The sequence below is a fragment of the Lactuca virosa genome, chromosome 5 (assembly GCF_052849685.1).
Source record: "Lactuca virosa cultivar CGN04683 chromosome 5, Lactuca_virosa_CGN04683_v6, whole genome shotgun sequence".
NCBI lineage: Eukaryota > Viridiplantae > Streptophyta > Magnoliopsida > Asterales > Asteraceae > Lactuca > Lactuca virosa.
In genome coordinates this window covers 160,320,233-160,334,943 of record NC_136430.1, presented here as the reverse complement: position 1 = coordinate 160,334,943, position 14,711 = coordinate 160,320,233, and positions in this window count along the sequence as shown.

The following is a 14,711-nucleotide window of genomic DNA, read 5'->3' as shown; positions in this document are numbered from 1 at the left end:
CATATGACTTTGAAGTTAGAATCGTACATAATTTTTGTTACTAATTCTTGGATTCATATTCGATTCATAGCTGTTTTAGATAATTTCGATTTTGACCAGCTCCTGAGTTCGTTACTTGGAATAGTACTTAGTTTCTTTTTACCGATTATTGAATCTGTGTCTGGTATCGATTATTGAATCGGTTTAATTGGTTTGCAATTTGATTTCAATTGTGGAATATGATTCGAGTCGATTGATGTTTCTCTATATTGAAATCGAAAATGGGTTAAGTTGCAAGTAGTTTATTTGAAGTCAAAAGAAATTGATTTTAGAGTCGATTTCGAAAGAGAAGCAGGTATTTGATTTGGATTTGAAGTCGAGGTCGATTGGTGATTTGCAGTCGATTGGTCAATTTGGTCATTTGCGCTAATGACAATTTGACGATGTCGGATGATTTTTGGGTTGAACTCGATGACGATGGCAGATAACGAAATCAAGTTGACTGTGTTCATCGAGATGTTGGTTAAAAACGAAGTCAGTGGTTATGTGATCCTGAATTGAGAAGTCTGGAATTCGAATCATGTATTGGAATGGATTGGAATCAAATGATGTTTACTGAGCATCGATTGTATTGTGGTCAAGGGGTGATGAAAAAGCGAATAATGAAAATCGATTGGAAGTTTCGTTAAAATGCAAAATAATTTGATTTTGGAGTGTCGGCCTTGTTCACGAATTTTGGATTAATGAAAAGCCAAGTGGTATTTTCGTTAGTTGGTTAACGAAAGGGAAGAAGGGTTGAGTGTTGATTGAAATCGACAGTCAAAACTATGGTATCTATGATGATTTTAATTGTCGACATTCTTTGTTGAATATGAAGGTTTTGATGATCCAGGACTAACGAAGATTTTGGAGTCGACGACTTGTTTTAAAGTAACGAAGATTTTGATAGATTGATATCGAGTGATGTTAATCTGGGAAGGCGAAGGACTTCAATTGGGTTGACTCGTTTGTTTGATAACGAACTGGAAAAAGATTTTGAGTAATCGATTTGAGGATTGAAGTAAGAACAGATTGTCGATTCTTGGGTATCAAAGTCGAATGATTGTAAGCAGATGATGAATTGGAGTCACTGTTTGCAGGTTTGGGAACGAAAGATTGAAAACTTGCTAACGAAGAATGAAGCCTGTGAGATAGATTCAGAGACTAAATGATTAAGATGTCATTCAGAGGCTTCGAATGCCTTCGTTTTCATTAACATGGGTTATGGATTTGGTGAATGAAACTAACGAGGGGGAGAGAGAAAAATTTCCTTAAAATGGTGTTGAGAGTTTCGTACGAAGGGTGGAGATAATTTCATACGAAGGGTTGAAGTTTCGTATGTTTTGAAGAAGAGTGCAGAAGTTTCGAATCTGGCCCCTGAAATTTCGACAGTTTGACACATTTTAAAAACCTTCGTACGTTGAGATCGTTATTTTTGAAGAAAAATGGAAAATTTTCGAAATCAGCCCCTAAACTTTCGAATGTTTGGTAATTTCAACAAATAGCTGAAGTATTCGACATTTTGGGAAACAAAGGGCAGAATTTTCAAAATTAGTCCCTGTGTTTTCGAAATTTTGGCTGTTCATACCAAAATTCGAAAAAGGACTGATTTTGCTGAGAAATTGAAGAATATGCATTTCAGGCCCCTGCAGTTAATGAAAATTGACGCTTTCTACCTTGCTTTGGAAAAGGGAGAGAGTTTTGCATTTTTGGCTGTTTTGGGCGCACCGGGTCACTGTAGAATTTTGAAATTGACAATTTCTACCCATTTTGAGAAATTTTGTCAAAGGCGGTCCGTGAACGATGCTAAAAATTGAAAATTTTTTAATTTTCCGGATTGAAGCACAAAGTTTATACCACATGTTAAGGGGGAGTTTTGACACGAAAAATTCTGAATAGAGCACGTTCTCTTTCCTTGAAGGTTTTATAATCAAATTTCGATTATAAAAAGGGGGAGAAATTTATATGGAAATTCGAACTTGAATTTTTCATATTACGCGGATTTGAAGACCAAAGTGACCTTGAATTTTTGAAGATTACGAAATGATGCAATTGGAAGTTCGGAAGTGATTTATTTTCAAAATGGGTTTGGTTTTATTGAAGATTTCCGGGGTGTGTTTTTATGCTCAACTTTTGGGTGATCAATTTGGAGTTTGAGAAGCTCGTGATCATTCGTTGACGCTTGGTTTGTATTGTCTCACATCCTAGAGCCCAAATTGAAGAATCATGGAAGAATTGAAGAATCATGGAAGAATTGAAGATTGAAGTTCGTTTCGACATGTGTCACCCTTGAGGCTCGGATCGCGTAGTTGCTCGATTTTGGAATATTTAAAGTGGGTCATCCATTCCTAACTTTGAGGGGGAGAATGTTGGGGTGCAATGTTTTCCATGAATGACTTTGTAATGTGTTGACTTTTGTAAAACCCACTTGCATGTGGTGCATTAGCCTTTTGACTCATGAGATAGAGAGTGAGAGAGAGACATGTAAACACCTCTATATAAGGTGGGTTTAGTCCACTTGTAGAGGTGTGCTTGAGAGGTGTAAAAGTTGAGTGTGTAAGTGTGTGTTATTTATGTAGACTAGATCTAGATCCCTTTTTGTGTAACACCATACATATTCAATACATCTCTTGAACACCTAAATCACCATGTTCATTGTGCAATCTTTAATTTCGCATGCCAAACCATGTTCTTTAGTCTCTACACAAGTGACTACTTTCCTTTGAATGATTAGTAACAAAGTAGATATGATAACAACTTTATCCCCCTTTTGGATAACATCAATAACATTTTCCAGTAGAATTTTTTTTGTGTTTTTTTAACATAAAAGTAAATAACAAAAATTAAAAATTATAAAAAAATAATAGGAAAAATTTTGCTTACATATGGCTTAATATGAAGATGCATGATTTGTCTCACTTACCTATGGCTTAATATGAAGATCATGGAAAAAAAGGGAATGAGGTTGTTGATATTATAACCCACTCTATGGTGATACTAAAAGGGGACTAGGGACATTGTACATGGTGTATCACTACCAATCTATGGTTTTTTGACAAGGTCAAGGATATGAGTGACCCTTTGTCATTTAGGACTAGACAAGTTTCTATAAATGGATAGACAATGCCATCAGTGAGTCATAGGGGCTATGCTTGATATTTCAACAAAATATAAGAGTTTTTAAATACAACAAGCATGCTTCTAGGGACAGGGTCTAGAAAGAAACATTATAGTACAACACGCATGACAAAAAAAAAAAATTAATGGTGACTAAGCAATCTCACGTAGAATGACTAGATATTGTTTAGATAATCATCGAGAGTGAATGACTTAATGTAATCTCAATAGATGGTCTCACTGATGAGATAATTAGAAAGATATAGTCAGATAAGACATCATGCATCTAGAGACATTTTTTAGTCAAAGCATTTTCATATCATGAACGTGCATGGCATGTGAGGAAGATGGTTAAAAACACACATGGGAGACATCAGCAAGGAGGAATGTCAATGCCACTAATAGGGATTCCCTTCGCTCCAATCACAGATTGAGAAAATCCTCCAGAGAATAGCTAGAACAATGTGCGCCTCTAAAGCATGGCAAGGAGCATTCAGGTAGTCCTTATGATCAGCTACAGAGTAACCCTAGCTATAAAAGGATATGAACAACTCATGTATGGGGATTGTTTCCTAAACATTCCAATCATTCTTTCTGAACACCCTTTTCTGACATTTACTGACTTGACCGTCAAAGCGCCCTCCCGGGACGTGACTTGCATTCTTTATTTGTGAGTGTGGCTATAGGTTCCAGTCGGGCTTCTGAGATAAGACTTGATCCAAGGGACGACGTCACATCAACATGCATGTATAAGTATTCACCTAGGGATTACACCAGATCTCCTACGTAGTGGTACATCACGTTAAACCAAAAAGTAAGAATATGTGGTTGCACCTTGTGTAAGAATGCTTGCTCTTCTTCACTTCTAGACACATTCAGACATAACAAGACACAAATATACATATAATAAGTAGAACTATTAAAACATGTATTTGATACCTAGTGATATTGGATAAAATTGAAACATGCACTAATCATACCTCCAAAAGCAGGGGTTAGTTGAACATAGTTAAGGTTGGGTAGGAAATCAAAAACCCAAAATACAAAATCACATAAATTAAACTCCAAAAATTTCATAAATGCTTTAAAATGAGATGTGTGTTATCTAAGAATTTTGTAGAAGATTACTGAAAAAGAAATGAAGCAATTCTACCCCTTTCTTGAAGACTTCAACAAATGTCAGATATCTCAGCATATTTTGATCGTGCATGATGAAAATTATAGTTATTCAAGTGACATGAACATCTTCAATTTCATAATCGCTTACAGAAAACATAAATTGTCTCTGGCGGATTACAAACAACAAAATCAAACGAAACCTTAGAAGGATAAGAAGAACTATTGATTTCACCAAAGAAGTGTTTACAAAAAATCTTTTGCATGTTTTTGTTCAGACAGATGTAGCAGCAGAAGGACGAAAGGAGAGAGTATATACCTTATTTGTAGTAGTTGAACCAAAAAAATAGACCATAGAGAGGGTTGTGTCGCTACCAAGAAGCTAATGTCGATGATAGGATGCACCGCCACCGAGAAGCCAGCGTTAGTTTGATGTGGATTGCATTGCCTATCTACGAACTCACTGGTGAAAAGTCGATTCCATTCATGAAATCGTTGCCCTCCTCGAGGAGTAGAGGATCGTAGGTTGGAATGTGGACTGAGAAGTCGATTCTATGGTTTGGGCATCTGGTTATGGCAAAGTACAAAGCTCAAATTAGAAAATAGTATCTAAAAGGGTTAAAGTGTAATGATTTTAATCTTGGGGGGGGGGGGGGGGTATTTGCACCAAAATGGAAATGGTAATTTTCGTAGATCATATAGTGGAACAAAGTTGGCTGGGTTTTCTAATTTTTGTGGATTTTATTTCATGCTGCCAATAAAGGAGGATTTTTCCCATTTGTCTAGTTAAAAAAATCAGTATATTGATTTAATTTCTTTTTTATAGTTTATGAAAATTTCAATTGAATTAGCATATGATATTTTTTTTTTATGATTTTTATGCCTCTAAATATGAAAATAGTGTCATCAAATGATTAATTTTATTATATCTAATAATTTTTATAATGGAATAAACAAAGTGCCACTAAAAGTGTACTATAGTGGCACAAAAGAAATATGTCACTAAATGTCATTTAGTTTGTAGTAAGAGTAAGCTCCTTAATCCTTTGAAAATTTGTAGTTCTATGAGTATATAATGAAGAAAACTCCATAAACGCTAGAATTATGGTATGCTTAATTACCTAGTAATCTTGAAGGTTAAAGTTTGGTAAGATTATTCATGTATGCTTCTATTCTTAAACCTTGAATGGAGCTTGTTGAAATAATTGGAATTGAAGTGCTATTTGGATAAATTAGGAGATGAGGATGATGAATTGGTGGAATATAATTAACTGTGACTTAATAGATTAATACATGTGATTAAGTCATGCTTTAAGGGTGTGTACTTTAAGCTATAGTCTTTAATTGGTAATGTGATTATTAAATGGTGTTTGGTTTATGTATTTAGTGATTAAGAGATGTAAATCTCAGTTTGACGGAATATGTCTGGTTTGGAGTTAAAAGGGAATAATAAGGCATAATAAAGATATTAAGTTAAAACGATGAATAAATGGTTGGTGTTTTGAATAATGTTATTCAAGTATGATGTTTCATTTCAACAACTGTGAGGGATAAAAGCAAAGACGAGATCAATAACGTTGGAGCTTCAAGTGATCAACCAATCATAAGGTGAGTAACCATACTCTTTTTTTCTAGATAACAAATATCTAGATTTTTGTTACTATTGTATATTGAAATGATTATAATATGTTGATCAATATTTTATGAGTTAAAAGGATAGTAGCACTGTATGTTGTTGTAAGTGGTATGAAGTTGGTACAACTAGGTATTATAACAATATATTATTATGTGGAGTAATGGGTTGGTTTAGCTAAAATTATTGTTGAGTTATACTATACGATTTAAATAGTTAGTTTCGATTTCCATTTCCGTGAGTTAAGTAATGTTGTCATAGTTATTATAAGTTGGGAGTTATAATGGGCCATTATAGCTGAACAATGAGATATAACTGTTTAACGTTGAAGGTTGTAGATAGTAGATACTTCTGGTTGAGAATTGCTAAAAGTAGTGGCTAATAGATACTATTAGTTTATTACAACTATCGTATTGTACAATCTTGAGTAGCTGAGTCGCATTGAACTGTTACAGATGAATGTAATTATTTATCTTGATTAGTGGATTTGTGGTGAACATTTATATCTGTATAAAACTATTATTCCGTACACATATATATGGTTTTAGCCGATAACAATCGTACTGTACATGTAACGACCCAAATTTCCAAATAATTTTTTCATTTTTAAATAATCAAAACATTCCCATAAAACATGAAATCTCAATGACAATTGTTTCCAAAATCCATGACATCAACATTTTATTTCAAATATTAGAGTGTCCCCATATAAAATGTTGGAGAGTGCACGCCGCGTCATCAAGCCTTGCCTTGCCTTTAGGCTCAGAAGTACCTGAAACAATCAACAAACTGTAAGCTAATGCTTAGTGAGTTCCCCAGAGCATACCCCACATAATCCACATAATCATATAAACCATGCATATAAACATATAAGGATGTCGTGGGCTCCTCCCAGGGTCTTACTCCAAGATGCCATGGGCTCCTCCCAGGGTCTTACTCCAAGATGACATGGGCTCCCCCACATGGTCTTACACCTAGGTTCCATGGGCTCCCCCATGGTATTTACCTGGAAAGCCACGGGCTCCCCCACATGGTCTGACATCCAAGTGCCATGGGCTCCCCCCATTGTCTTTACCTGAAAAGCCATGGGCTCCCCCATATGGTCTTACATCCAAGCGTTATGGGCTCCCCCATGGTCTTTCATGCAAATATCACATATACAACTAGCATACCACCTAGCATATAACCAACTAACGTACCACATATCACTACATCAACCAGTGTACCACATATCACAAAATGGGTCAGCCTTGGTGCCATAGACCTACTAGTATGGTGAGGAGACTCACCTCTCAAGAAATGCTGAACTGATAAGATAAGTCCCAACGCGCAACTCCAACTCAACTGCCTACAACCATCATGTGACTAACTTTGTCAAAATCCCCAAATACCAAAAATACCCTCAAAGTCAAACCTGGTCAATCATGGTCAAAGTCGAAGTCAACGGTCAAGGTCAAAGTTCCATGTTGACCCAACTCGTCGAGTGCATCTACCAACTCGTCGAGTTCCTCCAGTGTTCAAAACACTAGGAAAAGACCTAGACAACTCGCCGAGGTATCTCATCAACTCACCGAGTTTGCTCAGTATCTAGAAAGCGGGAAAACCCGATCCAACTCGTCGAGTTGCTAGGGCAACTCGTCGAGTATTCCCTGTCTTAACGTATTCAGCCCTTCCGGTTGAATCTAAAGCCCCAAACTACAGATCCGGTCCCTTAGGACTGATATGCCATGTAAATTTGCTAACTTTACGTGCATGCAAGGCCTCAAGAGGATAAAACACTTAAACTAAGCTTAATAGAAGGTTTAGGGCATGGAGGAAGGCCAAAACTAGATAAAGTGGACAACTTTATGTCCATGGAGGCCTATAGGTGTCCAGATCTGAAACCATATCCTCATAACAAGTTCAAATTTGAGAACGAAACCATTATACACCAAAAGTGACTAAATACTTTCATAAGATGAGATCTAAGCAAAGAAAGATCAAGGTAGCAACTTTATACCTCAAGATGGTTGCCAAAACAGAGTAAATGTCGGATCTACTGCTTCTCCTTTTACTCTAATCTCTTCAAGATCCAAGTTCCTTCACAACCACACCAAAATCACTCTCCAAGACTCTCACACACACTCCAGAAGGTATATGGCTCGATCTAGGGTTTCTCTGGGCTGTAAAGAGGATGAGAGAGGCCACAAATGAGCCATAAGTTCTTTATATAGGGTACAAAACCCGAACAATTAGGGTTTTCCTTTCCAGCGTCTACTCGTCGAGTTGGGGCCTTCCAACTCGTCGAGTAGACCCTTAATCCCATGTCCAAAATGATCTCTACTCGATGAGTTGGAGCTCCCCAACTCGTCGAGTGCCCGTCCAAAACCCTAAAATTTTGAGAAATAAATGATACCTGAAACAAGCATTACAAATCTCCCCCACTTGAACTAGACTTCGTCCTCAAAGTCTGCTAATGCAAACAAATCTGAGTAGTGGTCTCGCATCTCATCTTCCGGCTCCCATGTCCATTCGGAGCCCCTTCGGTGCTGCCATTGCACCTTCACTAGCTTCACTTCCTTGTTACTAAGGACCTTAGTCTTCCTATCCAGAACCGCAACAGGCCACTCAATGTAGTTCAGGCTCTCATCCACCTTAATGTCATCTAGCGAAATGACCGCGACCTCGTCAGTGACACACTTCAGAAGCTGAGACACATGGAGGGTGTTGTGTATCTAGCTAAGCTTGTTCGACATATCCAAACGGTAAGCCACCTTGCCCACCCGGGCATATATCCTGAATCATGTCAATATATCGGGGCCCTAACTTTCCCCTCTTCCGAAACCTGATGACTACCTTCTATGGCGATACTTTTAGCAAAACGAAGTCCCCCACCTAAAACTCGAGATCCGATTGGCGCCGGTTAGCATAGCTCTTCTGACGGCTCTGTGCGACTCGCAGTCTGTCGCGCACTTGCTGAATCAACACGGTAGTCTTGAGAACTACCTCGGTGCTCCCCATGACTCGTTGCCCTACCTCACCCCAGCACACAGGGGTCCTACACCTCCGACCATACAAGATATCAAATGGTGGTCGGTCGATACTATCATGATAACTATTGGTATATGAAAACTTTACTAGTGGGAGGTATGTATCCCAACTCCCTCCAAAGTCTAATACGCATGGTCGTAGCATATCCTCGAGCGTCTGAATCTTCCGCCCCCTCTGGCCGTCTGTCTGGGGGTGGTAGGCAGTGCTACAACGCAACTGTGTGCCCAGTTCGTCATGGAACTTCCTCCATAATCTGGAGGTGAATCGAACATCGCAGTCCGAGACCACTGATACTGGCACTTTGTGCCTGACCACCACCTCTCACACATAGATATCTGCCAATTTCTCAGCAGAAATGTTCTCGGGGATCAGAACAAAATGGGCACTCTTCATCAACCTATCCACGATGACCCAAATGGAGTCCACACCCCTCGCCGTCCTCGGTAACTTCGTGATGAAGTCCATGGTGATATCTTCCCATTTCCACATGGGAATGGGTAACGGCTGAACCTTGCCATTAGGTGTCTGATGTTTGGCATTAACCTTCCTGCAGGTCAAGCACCGCTCCACGAACCATGCAATCTCCCGCTTTATGCAGGGCCACCAATAACTCAACCTCAGATCCCTATACATCTTTGTGGCCCTCGGGTGAATAGAGAACTTGGATTTGTGTGCCTCCTCCAAGACCTTCTGCCTCACACCCCCAGTTACCGGTACCCACACTCGGCCACACTGTGTCAGAAGACCTCGACTATCCCGAACAAACAAGGGAAACTGACCCCGAATCCGCTCTATCTTCTAGTTCTCTTTCTTCAAACCCTCCACCTGAGCTTTCTTGATCATATCCAACAATAGAGAGATCACCGTCATCGTCAAACAAACGTCCCGAATCGGAGCACCTGCCGCCTTGCGGCTCAAAGCATCGGCCACCACGTTGGCCTTCCCTGCATGGTACAAGATCTCGCAATCATAATCTTTCAGTACATCCAACCACCTCCTCTACCGCATGTTCAGGTTCTACTGATCCATCAAATACTTCAAACTTTTGTGGTCAGTAAAGATGGTGAACCGATCTCCATACAAGTAATGCCTCCAGATTTTGAGGGCAAACACCATTGCCCCCAATTCCAGGTCGTGAGTGGGGTAGTTCGCCTCAAGAGGCTTTAGCTGCCTCGAGGTGTACGCGATCACATGCCCACTCTGCATCAAAACAACGCCTAACCCTATGATAGACGCATCACAATACACCACCAAATTATCCAACCCTTTGGGTAGTGCCAAAACTGGGGCCTCACATAACCTCTGCCTCAAGGTCTTGAAAGCCAACTGCTGGTCCAGGTCCCACCGAAAAGTCACATTATTCTTAGTCAAACGAGTCAAAGGTACGACTATCTTGGAGAAATCCTGGTTGAATCTCCGATAGTACCCTGCTAGACCCAAGAAGCTACATATCTCTGATGCATTTTTCGATATTTCCCACCGCATCACTGCCTCAATCTTGGATGGATCAACCAAAACACCCTCTTGGTTGATGATGTGTCCCAAGAACTGCACCTCTCGTAACCAGAAATCACACTTCGAGAACTTGGCATAAAGCATTTCCGTCCTCAGTGTCTCCAATACCTCCCTCAGATGTTGCTCATGCTGCTCCTCACCTTCATCCTCAAACAAACGTGCCGAATCGGAGCACCTGCCGCCTTGCGTCTCAAAGCATCGGCCACCACGTTGGCCTTCCCTGCATGGTACAAGATCTCGCAATCATAATCTTTCAGTACATCCAACCACCTCCTATGGCGCATGTTCAGGTTCTACTGATCCATCAAATACTTCCAACTTTTGTGGTCAGTAAAGATGGTGAACCGATCTCCATACAAGTAATGCCTCCAGATTTTGAGGGCAAACACCACTGCCCCCAATTCTAGGTCGTGAGTGGGGTAGTTCGCCTCATGAGGCTTCAGCTGCCTCGAGGTGTACGCGATCACAGGCCCAGTCTGCATCAAAACAACGCCTAACCCTATGATAGACGCATCACAATACACCACCAAATTATCCAACCCATCAGGTAGTGCCAAAACCGGGGCCTCACATAACCTCTCCCTCAAGGTCTCGAAAGCCAACTGCTCGTCCAGGTCCCATCGAAAAGTCACATTCTTCTTTGTCAAATGAGTCAAAGGTACGACTATCTTGGAGAAATCTTGGATGAATCTCCGATAGTACCCTGCTAGACCCAAGAAGCTACATATCTCTGATGCATTTTCGATACTTCCCACCGCATCACTGCCTCAATATTGGATGGATCAACCAAAATACCCTCTTGGTTGATGATGTGCCCCAAGAACTGCACCTCTCGTAACCAGAAATCACACTTCGAGAACTTGGCATAAAGCATTTCCGTCCTCAGTGTCTCTAATACCTCCCTCAGATGTTGCTCATGCTGCTCCTGGGTCTTAGAATAGACCAAAATATCGTCGATAAACACGATCACTGACCGATCCAACATCGGTCTACACACCATGTTCATGAGATCCATGAACGCTGCTAGGGCATTGGTGAGCCCGAATGGCATCACCACAAACTCGTAGTGCCCGTACCAGGTCCTGAAAGCTGTCTTCGGTATATCCTCATCCCTAATCCTCATCTGATGGTACCCCGACCGAAGATCAGTCTTGGAAAACCAAGATGCACCATGTAGCTGATCGAACAAATCATCGTTCCTCGGGAGCTGTCACAACTGGAAAATTTCTAGATCAATTAAAGTCTTAACTTCCATCATGTACCAGTAAATTCACAATGTAACAACCCGTTATTTCATGTCAATGTAATAGTCTAGGTCAACCATTATAACTCGTTTTAAAGTAATAAAGACATAATAAATTAAAATAAAATGTTATATAAACCCGATATCAATGAAGAAAGTTGTAGTGGTCGTGACAAGGATTCCAGAGATATAAAGAACGCCGAAATTTGAGTTATAACGAAGAAGTTATGGCCTATCAAAGTTTCACGATAGAACCGACACGACGCTGTGTGTCGTAAAAAGTGAGTTTACAATAAAATGCTTTTTAGCCTTAACATTATGAATGAAAGTTGTAGTATACGTTAAACCGAGAGCGTGCATAAAAACAACATCCAAATCTAACTTCACATGATGAAGTTATGAATTTTCTAAGATTTGACATAGTAGTGTGCAGCCTAGAATTCGAATTATAGATAGAGCGATTTTTAGCTGACACAACCTAAATGAGAATCGAAGATGTCGTGAATAGTAGTTTAACGGTAAAAAGACAGACAAAAACGGATGTCGGATGAAAAAGTTATGAATTTTTAATGGACTTTTTCCTGTCCCGACCTGTTAAAAATATAACTTTAAGAATAGAGTCAAAATTAGCCGACGAAGTCTAAACGAAATTTGTAGAGTACGGTATTACCTATGTGTGAATATAAAGAACATCGAAAACGGAGCTCGTATGCGAAAGATATGAATTTTTGAAGTTAAGGGTGCAATTCGAGGAGTGTCCGAAGGGGAAACACCTCGCGTACGTGAGAACGCCCTGTGTTCGCAGAAACTTGGTCCGGAATCGGCCACCTAACTCCTTCGCATGCATGACACGTACGAAGCTCGGAACACGGATACACGCTCCGCGTACGAGGGTACGCCCTGCGTTCCGAAACATGCAACGTACCTCGCATGAACGCCCATCGTACCGAAGGTTAGGACCCCCTATAAATAGCATGCGAGGCTGCCCGATTTATTTTACAAACTTACTCCTTCTTTCACACTCTACACCATCTCAAGACACACTACCCCCCCCCCCCCCTGAAGCTTAGGGAACCTCCTTAATACTAGAAGAAAGCCCCGGAGCACCCGAAGTCTCCGAGAAAATAGTTTTTTCGGTTTAAAACTTTGCCCGCGCAGAACCCGGTTTTTAGCAGAAACTCGAGGTTTCATCAAAATAGATTATTTTTAAGAAGCGAAGTGCTGTCCAAATCACCGCTTTATCAAGTGAGTTCACACCCCTACGTTTTCACTATCTTTTTATATTTTTAAGGAGGAGGGGATACAAGTAAAACACAAGGAATCTTGTACTAAAATAAACATACTAATTTACTAGTTCGGGATTCAATACAAAGACGGATATATAAACTATAATATGTATAGTTTATGCGTCATACATATGATTTTATCAATACAAAAGGACTTTTCTTTATTCTACACGTAACCGTCAATATAGCTTTGTGAGATATACTTCAAGTACTTATCTAAGTACCAACCAAGCCCTGAAATTATAACTTGAGTCTCCTGGAAGGAGAGCCTGACACTTGTGTATAGATCTATATGGGATTGACAATCCCACACCTAAAGTGTTAGCTACAGTTGGGCCAGCAGGCCTGGGGTGACAAATGTCGTACCGATTCCGACGTCTGAAGAACGTCGTGTTCAGGCCATCCTAGGTCATCAAGCATGGTTATAATAACTCACAATTTGGTATTGAACAATACGATTAGTGTACGAATACGTAAACAACTTCACATAGTTTTATTAAATAATAAAACTACAATACAATATTTTACAGTACAGTTGGTGAATCCAAGAACTTACATTTACAGAGTTTTCATACAAGTACAAATACATAATACTATTCCAGTACAGGGAAAACATACATTTTATGGTTTTATATGAAGCAAAATTACATTATACTATTTCAGAGTACAACAACACTTATACATTTTAATCTTAAGATACTAAGGCTACAATGCATTTACAACAGAAAATATTGGATTTTCTGTAAGAAAACATGTACATTTTCAAGGAACAAATGACAGATTTCAAATACAAACATGCTTATGAACTCACCAACTTAATTGTTGACACACTTTGTTCAAAACTACTTGTATGCTCAGGGAATTAATAAACAGGTACCCACAGGTTTGAGAAGACGAAGCTTCACTAATTAACGTCTTTTAGTTTTTCTATACATTTTGGTGTCAAGTAAACATTGATTTGAACACAGATGTAAAACTATACTTTATCAATATCATGGTTGTTGTACTTTGATTACTATTATGCAATTGTTGTGATATTGTAGAAGACGTCATCCGCCCCCGAATGTTTCCGTCGTTCCGGTTTGGGGGTGTGAAAGATTGGTATCAGAGCATTGTTTATAGTGAACTAAGTATACCTAACCATATAAAAATATACAAACTATAAATACAATGGGACTAAAACTCTCTGACTTAACATTTTCATAACGGTAACAAAAACAAAAAATATTGAGATGAGTTGAACACTACGAGTAAGTCCCGGGGTATGTAATCAGGTCTGGGCTAAATATAGCATGATCAACTATATTTATCCAGGATATGACTAACGTATGCCAAGAAATAGTCGTAGTGAATGATGAGTCTAAAACTTACCAACAAAGCATACAAAGAACCTTTGTCATATAAATTTAAAATACTATAGGAGTATTTTATGATACTATAAAACAACATGCTTACATTCTTTCTATGCTTCTTACCTCTATTCTCGTATAGACATTATGGCAGGATTTTTCATCCCCGGAGATCCCCACTATCCTAACCAAGGAAACGGAGGCTGGATCGAGGAAGATCCAGAGAAAGATCTTGAAGAGATTTCAGAAAATGAAGAAGACAAGGAAGACACTAACTCGGAACCAGAAGTTTACAATCCACCACAAGACGCTCAGAATCCCCGACGGAACTTCCAGGGCTCGGCGCCCTGATGGGCAGTGGATCTATAGAGATGGAGTAAAGAACGACGACAGCACCCACCCTA